Source organism: Nyctereutes procyonoides, unplaced genomic scaffold (genome assembly GCF_905146905.1).
Source record: "Nyctereutes procyonoides isolate TBG_1078 unplaced genomic scaffold, NYPRO_anot_genome, whole genome shotgun sequence".
NCBI lineage: Eukaryota > Metazoa > Chordata > Mammalia > Carnivora > Canidae > Nyctereutes > Nyctereutes procyonoides.
Genome location: NW_026575051.1, coordinates 42,197,817 through 42,209,430, shown reverse-complemented (window position 1 = coordinate 42,209,430; position 11,614 = coordinate 42,197,817). Strand labels below are relative to the sequence as shown.

The window sequence follows — 11,614 nt, the reverse complement described above, 5'->3', positions numbered from 1 at the left end:
AGTATTCCTATACCTCATTTGTCTTTAGATGTTACTGGGTATCCCTGGGGAGACAAAATCACCACTAGTTGGAAACTAGCAAGTTCATAGGAGATAGAGTAGATTTGGAATAGAGAGAGATGAGTCCACTTTTATACGTTTTAAGTTCATCATACCTGTGGGGCATCTAATTGGATATACTGCATTGAAGCTGGAAGGAGGAACATGGGGCTCACTCTAAAGATCTGAGATATATGTACAGATTTGAGAATATTAACTGTATATGTGATAATTGAGACTTGAGGAAAGGCCAGATTACCCACAAAGAGTTTAAGAACAGAAGACCATGAAACTGTACCTAGGATCCCCAACATTTAGAGCTTGTCAAAGTAACCAAGAAGGAGAGCCTGAGAGCGTTCCTTCTGTCCCTTGTCTGTGCCACTCATCAAATATGTACTCACACAACTCTTCCAAAAGTAATTATTAAAACTACAAAGAAAAACAAAACCAAAAACCTAAAGAGTGACACAAAACAGCAACAAAACCCAAATAAATTATTCAGGGAACTAAAGTCAGGATTTAAACTACTTGTAGAGTTGTAAGTGGCTGTGGAAAAGGGCTGATGTCTCATGATAACCTCAAAATTTAAAACAATTCTTTAAACTGCTTCACTTGGGATCCCTGGGTGGCGCAGCGGTTTGGCGCCTGCCTTTGGCTCAGGGCGCGATCCTGGAAACCCGGGATCGAATCCCATATCGGGCTCCCGGTGCATGGAGCCTGCTTCTCCCTCTGCCTGTGTCTCTGCCTCTCTCTCTCTCTGTGACTATCATAAATAAATAAATTAAAAAAAATTAAAAAAAAAATAAAATAAACCTCTTCATTTTGTAAAAAGGGTTAGACAAAAAGTTATAAAGGTCTACTTTAAATTTGTGATACCACATTCTCATTTCTGGACAGATTCTGTGTAATGCTGCCCACAATTAAAGTATATTTAACATATTTTAATATCTTTAACGGTAACATTTAAAGATAATTAAAATCTTCCAGAGAAATGAGCTACTGGGTAATAGACCCAAACAGAAATCAGCTTTAGAAACTAAGACCACTAATTGATTTCACAAAAATTAACCTTTAAGCAGCATTGTGAGTAAAAAGACCCATTTCTCATTGACTGAATGAATCTTTTATTTTATTGTCCTTTTAAAATCACTGAAATCATATATGAATATGTTATTGTTGTAAAAGATTCAAACCATAGAGAAATATTTAGAAAAAAACATGAATGTCCCCCTTTTCTGATCTGCCACTCCTCCTGCCTTCCTCTCCCTTCCCTCGATGCAACAATTATCAACTGTTTGTTGCTCCTCCATCTAGTCCTCCACGCTAGACACTGAGCACACACCAGTGAATGTGAAACATTGTTCTGTGACTTGCTTTTTTCCTTTCCATATCTTGGAGGTATGAAAGAACTTTTAGCACCATATAAACAGAAAAGGTTTTCTTTCAAAATGAGTGAGCTAATATAATTAAATCAATCCAACATTTATCACAGAGAATGACAGTAGTAATTATACCACTAATCATTCAGCTAGCTGACATTAAGTCTTTGGAACCGATTTGCAGGATCGCTTTGGTGAAAAGATGTTGGATTTTGAAGTCTCAATATTTAGATTTGATAACTGCAGAAGCAAAATACTGTCCTGCATCTCACAGCAATAAGAGACCATGAGAGTGATAGTATTCTGTTTTGCTAAAATTATCCTTTTAGTCTATCAGACATGTGTAGAGGTAACATTACTGTAATTGCCTGAGAAGAAAACTCAGGAAACTAGGTGAAATAATTATTTTCTTTGTAGCAAAAGATAACCAATTTCTTATTCTCGTTACTTCCGGGCCTTACCCTCTTGGGGAAAAGCCTGGGAATATTTCCTGGTGAAAAATTAACTTGGCTGAGGAGGAAAGTGTGATGCTGACCTGACAATTTCATTTGCTCTATAATTCCAGTCCAACCCTTACATGACACAGATGATGCAAAGAAGAGATTTGCAATGAAGGAGTTTTTAGTAATCTTTTGGGGGCATCTTCTCCAAGACTGTTAAAATTAAACCTTATATTTTTCACCACTGATTTTCTTCTGCAGGCTAATGCTATTCTGACAACATTGTTCATCATCTTGATATGAGTGTGGAGTATTTTCACATCATCAGAGAAAATCATTCTATTTATTCCACATAGAGTGAGTCTTTCCTACATTAGAATAACAGTATATTTTATTCCTCGCTGTCATTTATTAGATAAACCCCATGAATAAATTTGCTCTTTGTTTCTGAATAAATTCTCTCTCTGCTATCATTTTCACTTTATTGCTAGTCACATCTTTCATCTGGACCCTATTATTCACCTCCTTGGACATTAAGTTTTTCTGTCTCAATGAAATAAGCTGCTTTCAGTACCACTTCCACAAGCCAGTACAAAATATTCTCATCAAGTATTAAGGGAAAGAAGACTGGCTGGGAACTAACAAGTCATAGGTCAGAGTCCCAGTCCCACTCCCCGTTTCCAGATATGTGACCTTTAGCCAAGCTATTTGTCAGCTTTAGTTTCTTCTTCTATAAAAATTGGGGAGAATATTATATGTGCTGCCTATATTTCTGTGGCTGAGGATAGAAAAAAGAAAGGTCTGTGTAAAAGGCCTTTGTAATCCATAGCACATTATACAAGGGCAGATTATTAAAGTGCCAGGCACAGCTTTGGTACTCAGGAAACATTTTCAAAATGTTAGTTGAATTAATAGCTCCCAGTCATTGTTTGCCTCTACCAGAGGCTTCACAGTGTAAGAGAGAACAGTGCTGGGATAAAATTTGGGCTTATTATACCCTTGTCCTTGAGTCCTTTCCCTAACTTCACCCATTTCTAAGATCAGTCTAATACATACAAATGGGTCTCTGATGATTATGTCTGAGCTGTTGATTCCGCTACTCCGGACAGAGCTGATTGATCCTAGGATAGACACCTTCCCCAAACTGAACTAACCAAGACTCTCCTTTGGGAATCTGACCTTTGCTTGGGGAGACAGACTTTCCATGTTATTAAAGTGGAATCAGGGAGTCTGGGTAGCTCAGCACTTCGGCCTAGGGTGTGGTCCTGGAGTCCTGGGATGGAGTCCCGCATTGGGCTCCCTGCATGGAGCCTGTTTCTCCCTATGCCTATGTCTCTGCCTCTCTCTCTCTCTGTGTCTCTCATGAATAAATAAATAAAATATTTTAAACAGATAGAGTGGAATCAATTAATGATTGTGACCTAGAGAGAAGCCTCTTGAATCATTGCTGTCAACATGCCCAGCTTTACTATTGATTCCTTTGTTTCCTAGGTCCTTCCTAGGATTAGATACTCACTGGGATTCTGTGAAATAAATAGAAAAAAAAAAAAAAACAAATAATACCTACCTAATTGGGTTGCATAGTGTGCTTATAACAGCACCTGGAACTCAATAAGCATTCAGTAAGTATTAGCTGTTGTTATTAGCATTAAATTACTTTAAATAATACCTAGCATATATACTGAGTTTTTAAGTGAATTTTTCCAGCTTTATTGAACGTGTAACTTTAAGATGTGTAACATGATGATTGACACACTTATATATTGCAAAATGATTACCAGTGTAGCGTTAGCTACATCTGCACCACAGCAGATAATTACCATTTCTTTTTTGTGTTGAGAATATTTAAGACCTATCTCTTAGCTACTTCAAGTGTATAATAAAATATTGTTAGCTATAGTCACTATGCTTAACACTAGATACCCAGAAGTTATTCATCTTGTAGCTGAAAGTTTTTACTCTTTAACTAACATTTCCTCTTTTCTTTCACTGTTCCCCACCCCCCCCCGCTGCTCCCTTACCCTGTCTCCTACCCCTGATAACCACCATTCTAGTATCCATTTCTATGAGTTCAACTTTTTTAGACTCCACATATATGTGAGACCATATGTGTTTGTCTTTCTTGATCTACCTTATTTCATTGAGCAGAATGCCCTCAAATTACATACATACTGTTACAAATAGCTGATGCCCTTTTCTCATGGCTGAAAAATATTGTGTGTATTTTGATATACATATATATCAATCACATATTCTTTATTCATCTATTAAAAGACACTTAGATTGTTTCCATATCTTGGCTATTATTAATAAAGCTTCACTAAATATGAGAGTGCAGATATCTGAGGTCCTGTTTACATTTCATTTAGATATTTATCCAGAAGTGGGATTGCTAGGTCAAGTGATAGATCATGTGATGTGTTTTTAATTTCCTGAGGAACCTCCATACTATTTTCCATAGTGACTATGCCAGTTTGCATTTCCACCAACAGTGCAAAAGGGTTCCTTTTTCTCCACATACTCACCAATACTTGTTATCTCTTGTCTTTTTGATGATACTCATCTAACAAGTGTGAGGATATATCTCTTCCTTTCCTAGTTACTTACTCCAACTTAAACTTAAGTTGTTTAATTTGAGATATTTCTTTTGTCTTAAATTAGGCATATAACACTATAAATTTACATCATAGAACTGTTTTTGTTGTATCCCGTAAATGTTGGTATGTGTGTTTCCACTTTCATTTCTCTCGATGGTTTTTTGGTTTCTGTTTTGATTTCTTCTTTGACCCATTGGCCTTTTAGGAGCATGTTGTTTAATCACATTTTTGTGTTTTCCAGTTTTCTCTTAATTGATTTCTAGTTTCATACTATTATGGTCAGAAAAGGTGTTTGAGATGACTTTAATCTTCTTAAATTTATTAAGACTAATGTATGATCTGCCATGGAGAATGTTCCATATGCACTTGAGAAAATGTGTTTTCTCCTGCTATTGGGTGGAATATTCGGTAAATGTCTGTTGAATCCATCTGGTCTAATGTGTAGTTTAAGTCTCATGTTTTCTTCTTAATTTTCTGTCTGGATGACCTATCCATTGTTGAAAGTTGGATAATGAAATCCTCTACTATTATCGTATTGCTACTTATGTCTCCCTTCAGATCCATTAATATTTAGATACTCCTATGTTGGACATATAAATGTTTACAAACATTGTTTATCTTCTTGATAGATTGATTCTTTTATTATTATATAATGACTTCCTTTTTCTTTTGTTTTTCTTATTTTCTTTTTTAAGTATATCTTCTCCTGCTTTCTTTTGCCTTCCATTTGCATGCAATCTTATTTTCCCATCCCTTCAGTTTCAGTCTGTGTGTATCCTTAAAGGTGAAGTTAGTTTCTTATAGGTAGCATATAGGTGGATCTTATTTTTAAAATTAATTTAGCCATTGTATGTCTTTGGAGAATTTAGTCTTTACATTTAAAGTCATTTACATTTAAAGTAATTATTAATTGGTATGGGCTTACTATTTTGTTAATTTTTGATTAATTGTTTTCTGATTGTTTTATAATTTCTTTATTCCTTTCTTTCTCATTTGTTCTCTTCCTTTTTGATTTGGTGATTTTCTGAAATGATATGCCTTCATTACTTTCTCTTTATATTTTGTGTATTCACCATAAGCTTTTGCTTTGTGGTTATCATGAGAATTACATAAACTATCTTATATTTATCAGTCTATCTTAAGTTGATAAAAATTTAACTTGATATGTATATCAAAGTGCTACATACCCTCCCACATTTTATATTTTTGATGTCACAATTTACATCTTTTTACATTGTGTATCTAGTCACGAATTATTATTGTTATGGTTATTTTTGATATTTTTCTCTTTTGACCTGTATACACTACAGTTTTGAGTCATTTACCCACCATCATTACAACATTAGAGTATTCTGATTTTAGCTATATTTATCTTTATCATTGAGTTTTAAATTTTTATGTGTTTTTCTGGTGCCAGTTAGCATCTTTCATTTCAGCTTGAAGTGCTCACTTTAATATTCTTTGTAAGGCTATCTAATAAATGAACTCTTCAGCTGTTACTTGTCTGGAAAATTCTTACCTCTTCATCAATTTTGAAGGGCAGTTTTACCATCAATTTTGAAGGGCAGTTTTACCAGTTTATTCTTGATTGACAGTTTTTTTTTTCTTTCAGCACTTTGACCATATTACTCATTCCCTTGACCTGCAAAGTTTCTTCTAAAAAACCTACTGAAGGTCTTATGTAACAAGTTGCTTTCCACTTGTTGCTTTTAAGATTCTCTTTTAGTCTTTTACTTTTTTTAAAAAAAGATTTTATTTATTTATTTGAGAGAGAGATAGAGCATTAGCAGGGGTGAGGGGCAGAGGGAATGGGAGAAGCAGACTCCTGGCTGAGCAGGGAGCCTGATGCAGGGCTCGATCCCAGGATCCTGAGATCATGACCTGAGCCTAAGGCAGGTGCTTAATTGAATGAGCTGCCCAGGTGCCCCTAGTCTTTAACTTTTGACACTTTAATTACAATGTATCTCATGGTGGGTCTCTTAAAATGTTTTAAAGATTTCTGGTCTTCCTGGGTCTAGATGTCTATTTCTTTCTCCATGTTTAAAGAAGTTTTCAGCCATTATTTCTTTGAAAAGCTTTCTGACCCTTTCTTTCTTTGTTCTCCTTTGGGGACCTCTATAATGTGTATATTCATCCTCTGGATGGTGTTTCAAAAGATCCTTATTCTATCTTCACTATTTTTAATTCTTTTTAAAAATTTTTCACTTCTCAGATTAGATGAGTTTCACTGCTTTGTCTTCAGGTTCACTGATTTTTTTTCTTCTGTCTCATCTAGTCTGCTATTGAACCTGAATTCCTCTATTGAATTTTCAGTTCAATTTTTGTATTCAGCTCTGTGTTTTGTTTTGTGCTTTTTCATATTTTCTATACATTTTTTAAAATTTTCACTTTGTTCATGCATTGTTCTCCTGGCCTCTCTGAGTATCTTTATGGTTTGAATTCTCTATTAAGTAAATCACTTCTCTCCATTTTATTAAAGTCTGTTCCTGGAGTTTTATTTTGTTACTTTGTTTGAAATATAATCCCCTACATTTTTATTTTTTCTTGATTCTCTCTATTGGTTTCTGCTTGTTAGGTAAAGTAGCCATTTCTCTTGGTCTTGACAGAGTGCTCTTGGGTGGAAGCAATTTCACCAATCAGTCTGACCTGAGCTTTTCGTTTTCTCTTAAACTCATGTGAGTGCCCAAGTTGCCTTCATTGTTCTAGGTACCTCCCAGTATTTGGGAGTGTGCCCAGACCCATCAGTGTCCTAAAAGGGAGGGTCACAGTTAGCACCTCAATGCCAGTGGATTGAAAGGTGGACCCTCAGACAGCAGCAAGAAAGTATGTAGTTTGGTCCCTTCCTGGGAGAAACTAGGGGGTAGGCATTTTTGCTGCTTTCTCTGTGCTTGGCCCATTTGTAGAGCCATGGAAGGGAGATAGGGTGCCTCTGCATCCGTTATGAACTGCCTTTTTTTTGTTTGCTGTAGTCCTGTGGTACTTATGAGTACATGTTGGCTATCAGAGCCAAGTGATCCAGGGGCCTGTGCCCTGGGAAGCAACTAGAAAACTTGGGGTACAAGATGTGTGAACAAGCTTATTAGAAACTTGATCCTTGGTCAGTAGCTTTCAAAGTATGCTCTCTTTGAAATAGACCTCTTTCAGGGAAAAACTGGGAGGTGGGTGTTTCTGTTTATTCTTTCTGTTCTGAGGTCTGGGAGGATAGCCAGTTAAGAACTGATTCTTTGTTTGATATAGTCCTATTGGACTCCTGAATGCAATCCCCCTTGGCTATCAAGGCCAGGCAATCCAGGATTTCAACCCTCAGGTGGCATCTGCTGAAGCTGGGATACAATATATGCAAACTCCTTTCATGGACAAATTGGTAATTTGGAGTGAGCTAGAGGGAGGAGGCAGAGATGTCCACTGGCTTCCCTGTACTCCAGGTAGGATGGCAGTCACCTCCTAGATGTGTGCTACATTAGAAGCCCTATTTTCAGTGAGTAGCTTCTCATGTATGCTAATAAAGCCTTTTCAGGAAAAGACTGGAAAGACTGAGGCATGGCATTTTGTTGCTGCTCCTACACTGAGCTCTGGGGAGATAGCTGTGGTGAGTCCTTTAGAGTCCATTAATAACTGTTCCTATGTATTCTATAGGATCCTATAGTCATGTGAACTTTGTGGATGTAAGCCCCATTGGTTTTCAGAGCTAGATGTTTTGGGGTCCCATCCCTTACGTGCAAGTCTTAAAATTTAGGGTGTTGGATATGAGGACTAAACCCTTCACTCCTCAGGGAGAAACTGGGAGTTGGAAAGTCCCTCCTGATTAAATAGTTGCTGTGCTGGGGGCGGGGTTTATAGTGAGTGTGTCTCAGTCTTTCCTACCCATTTTGTTGTGGGTGCTTTTTGTTCATCTGATACACAGGAGTTACTCAGTTTCTGGATTTCTTTCAGAAAGAATTGTTAAATGTATAAACACATCCAGTGTGTCTGTAGGAGGAGGGCACTTCAGGCTTCCTACATTGCCCCTTGTACTAGATCCACAAATTGAATGTTTATTAATTAATTATTAATGATACTCAACTTACACGGGTTTTTGAGGAATAAAATAATTAGTTAATGCATGCAATTTACTTAGTATAGTGCCAAACATGTAGATATGCTTACTAATTATTTGACATTATTTGTAGCATATGAATGTTACCATAAATGACAAACTATATGTATTATATTGTTTTATTCAACACATTTTGTTTCAATATTTTTACCTTTGTGCATAGAGTGATTTAATTTTCTTAAAATTGCTGAACACTGTTAGTTAGTTTTTCATTTATTTATGGGCATTTAGGAATCTTTAACTTTTCAGAAAACTGCAACAAACCCCCTTATAATATGCTGCCTTGAACATGCATTTAGCTCTCTTATAGCATAGAAATCTGGTATTGTAGTAACTGGATCAGAAAGCATAATTTACATTAAAGAATTATAAAAAGTTGGTCTTTAAAGTAGTTGTGCCTATTAGCTATTATGGCCATGTGTTTTTCTATTGTCTTACTAACATGTCATGTTAGCAAATTTTGAAATATTTGCCAATAAGATTTTACGAACTCATTGCTTTCATTTGTATTTCCTTGATTACTACTGAAAAACACTTTTCTTTATTTCACTTACAAGCTCTTTGTAATACCTATTTTGTTAACTGCCTGTTTTCTTTTTGTTCATTTGGCATCTCCTTTAGAAAGTCTGGTTTCTTCCTGGGAGTAATGGAAAATTCCTTGAGAAGACTGAGAATATTACTTTCTCTGTTAGACCCACAACTTTTGGGTATAGAAGAGTGACAGTGAATTATTTTAGAGCAATATTTCAGATGAGAATTATAATGACCTCTTGATTATAAATTTTAAACAAGTGTTATTCAAAGTGGAGTCAGCAGCATCAGCTTCACTGAGGAGCTTTCAAATACATGCATTCTTAGGTCTTCTCCAGAGCCCCATATCAGGAGCACTAGGGGTGGAGCCCAGCTACCTGTGTTTTAGTTTAACAAGCTCCAGGTGATTGAAAAGCACTAAACTAGACCATTCAAAGATTCTTATAATCATCATAAGATTATGATTATGCTTGTCTTATATTACTTAGTAATGTTAACATTTAAAAATTTTATTGGTATACACAACAACTTGGATGAGTCTCAAAGGAATTATATGCTGTGAAAAAAGTCATTCTCACACATACTATACATTTACATTTATATTACATTATTGAAATTACAAAATTATAGAGATAGAGAACAGATTAATTGTTGCCAGGAGTTAGAGAGGGTAGAGGGTGGTAAAGGGCTGAAAGGTGGAGGTTTCACGCATCCAATATCCTCTTTCATCTGGGACATAAGGACTGACCGAAAATTTACCAAGACTGTTAGTAGAATTTATCATATGTAGAATTCTTAAACTTCAGTTATTAATTTCAAAAGTTGTTTGGTAATGTTCACAAGCTAAACTAATTTAATTTCTGTATATCCAACATGGGATTTGTTTTTGTTGTTGTTGTTGTTGTTTTGTTTTGTTTTGTTTTTTTGTATTCATCTATTCATGTCCCTTAGTGCTCTGGAGGGTAGGAGAGGATTGCTGTCTTAGAGATGGATATTTGGTGAATATAGCATAGAAGCTGGAAGAAACATGAGTTAGTAGCTTTGCTCTGGGATGAATTTCCTCAGTTGGATTCTGTTCTCCAGAAAACTTTTAGAAACAAATTTATGTGGTGTGTAATTTAAGGGAAACTGCACTGCAGTAGCTACTCAAGCAATAAGAATATTCCTATATCCTTGAAATTTGAAATCAACTGTTATTTGTAAGTCTATGTGTTTTTCCCAGTATTTTGGGAATCTCTTCATTCTTCAGCAACAGAATTGACCAGGAGAATTATTTGTTTTGACTTACTTTCAGAATCATAGGGAGAGAAGCAGTCTTTTATATTTCCTGTATACTGAGTCATACCATACCAAGTTCTGGTGCCAAAAAGCCACACTACACTCACTCCCTTAACCAGTCTCTCCAAACAGGTCATATTGAAGGACTCCTGGAATTATAATTTATGATGCTTCAGCAGTGATACAAAAAATGCTGGAATGAGTTCAGATGCAAGGCACAAATGATGACAATGAGAGCAAACAATTTCAGATTGTTTTACTTGCAGCTAATTACTAGGCTGCTGGGAGAGAACATATATCGGAGAACTAAACAGTCTGCGTTCCTAAGCCAGCCTTCCTTTTATGTATGTATGCATGCATGTATGTATGTATGTGTGTGTGTGTATTCAATTCAGTCATTAATTCAAATTAAAAGGACAACACTTGACTCCTTGGAGCAAAGGCTAATATGTTTTCATCTTCCTCCTAAAGTGTTCAATTATAAAAACTGGGAAAGAACTCCTTTTTGTTATAGATTTCCAAGAAGAGGTAAGACTCAATTTTGTGAGATGATTAAAAGCATTAAATATTTGTGGTCAAGGATAGACTGAACCGATGATGCTTCACTACTGATGTTAGGCTATGCTGTGCTTGTGCTGTCATACACGAATGCAGTACAGTTTTCATTCTCTTGTGTCCAAAATAATACAGTATTTCTATATATCACTGTGATGCATTATTACTTACCATTATTTGTCACCATTTGGATTCTTCCTCGCTTTTAACTAATGTAAAATTTTTAAAATTCATTAGCAGGTGCTCATTTTAGCAGTACACATACTAAAATTGGAATGATATAGAGAAGATTAGCGTGGTCCCTGTGCAAGGATGACATGCAAATTCATGAAGAGTTCCATATTCTTAAAAAAATCCTTTAACAGAAGTAAAGTAACATGTTGAAAGGGAAAAAGATAAAGCTCAAGTCTTACTTGCCAGAAAGTCTTAGACTTTCTAGATGATAGAAAATTCTTAAATATTTTGAAAAACTCCTACATCACTAGTCTTTAAGTTGAAAAAGAAAAAAATATATGTATCCATACTTCTATGAAATAAAGAGAAAATAGGTCCAGTTTCTGGCAGCATGAATCAGTCTTTCCAGTTAGGGCAGCTCTCCCATTCTACTTCAGGCAGAATTTTCACAGGCTTTTCTCCTATCTAAGTCTGTCTAAGAATCTTACTTCTATTTCTGTTATTTTATCTAATTTGGAAAATAAG

At 35.7% G+C, this 11,614-nt stretch overlaps 1 non-coding gene across 1 annotated transcript; it reads left to right on the top strand.

The window, feature by feature from the left end:
* Positions 1-11,155: 11,155 nt before the first annotated feature.
* On the top strand, positions 11,156-11,262 carry LOC129513245 (U6 spliceosomal RNA). The gene has a single exon (XR_008665207.1). It is a non-coding gene; the product is annotated as a U6 spliceosomal RNA (small nuclear RNA).
* Positions 11,263-11,614: the final 352 nt, after the last annotated feature.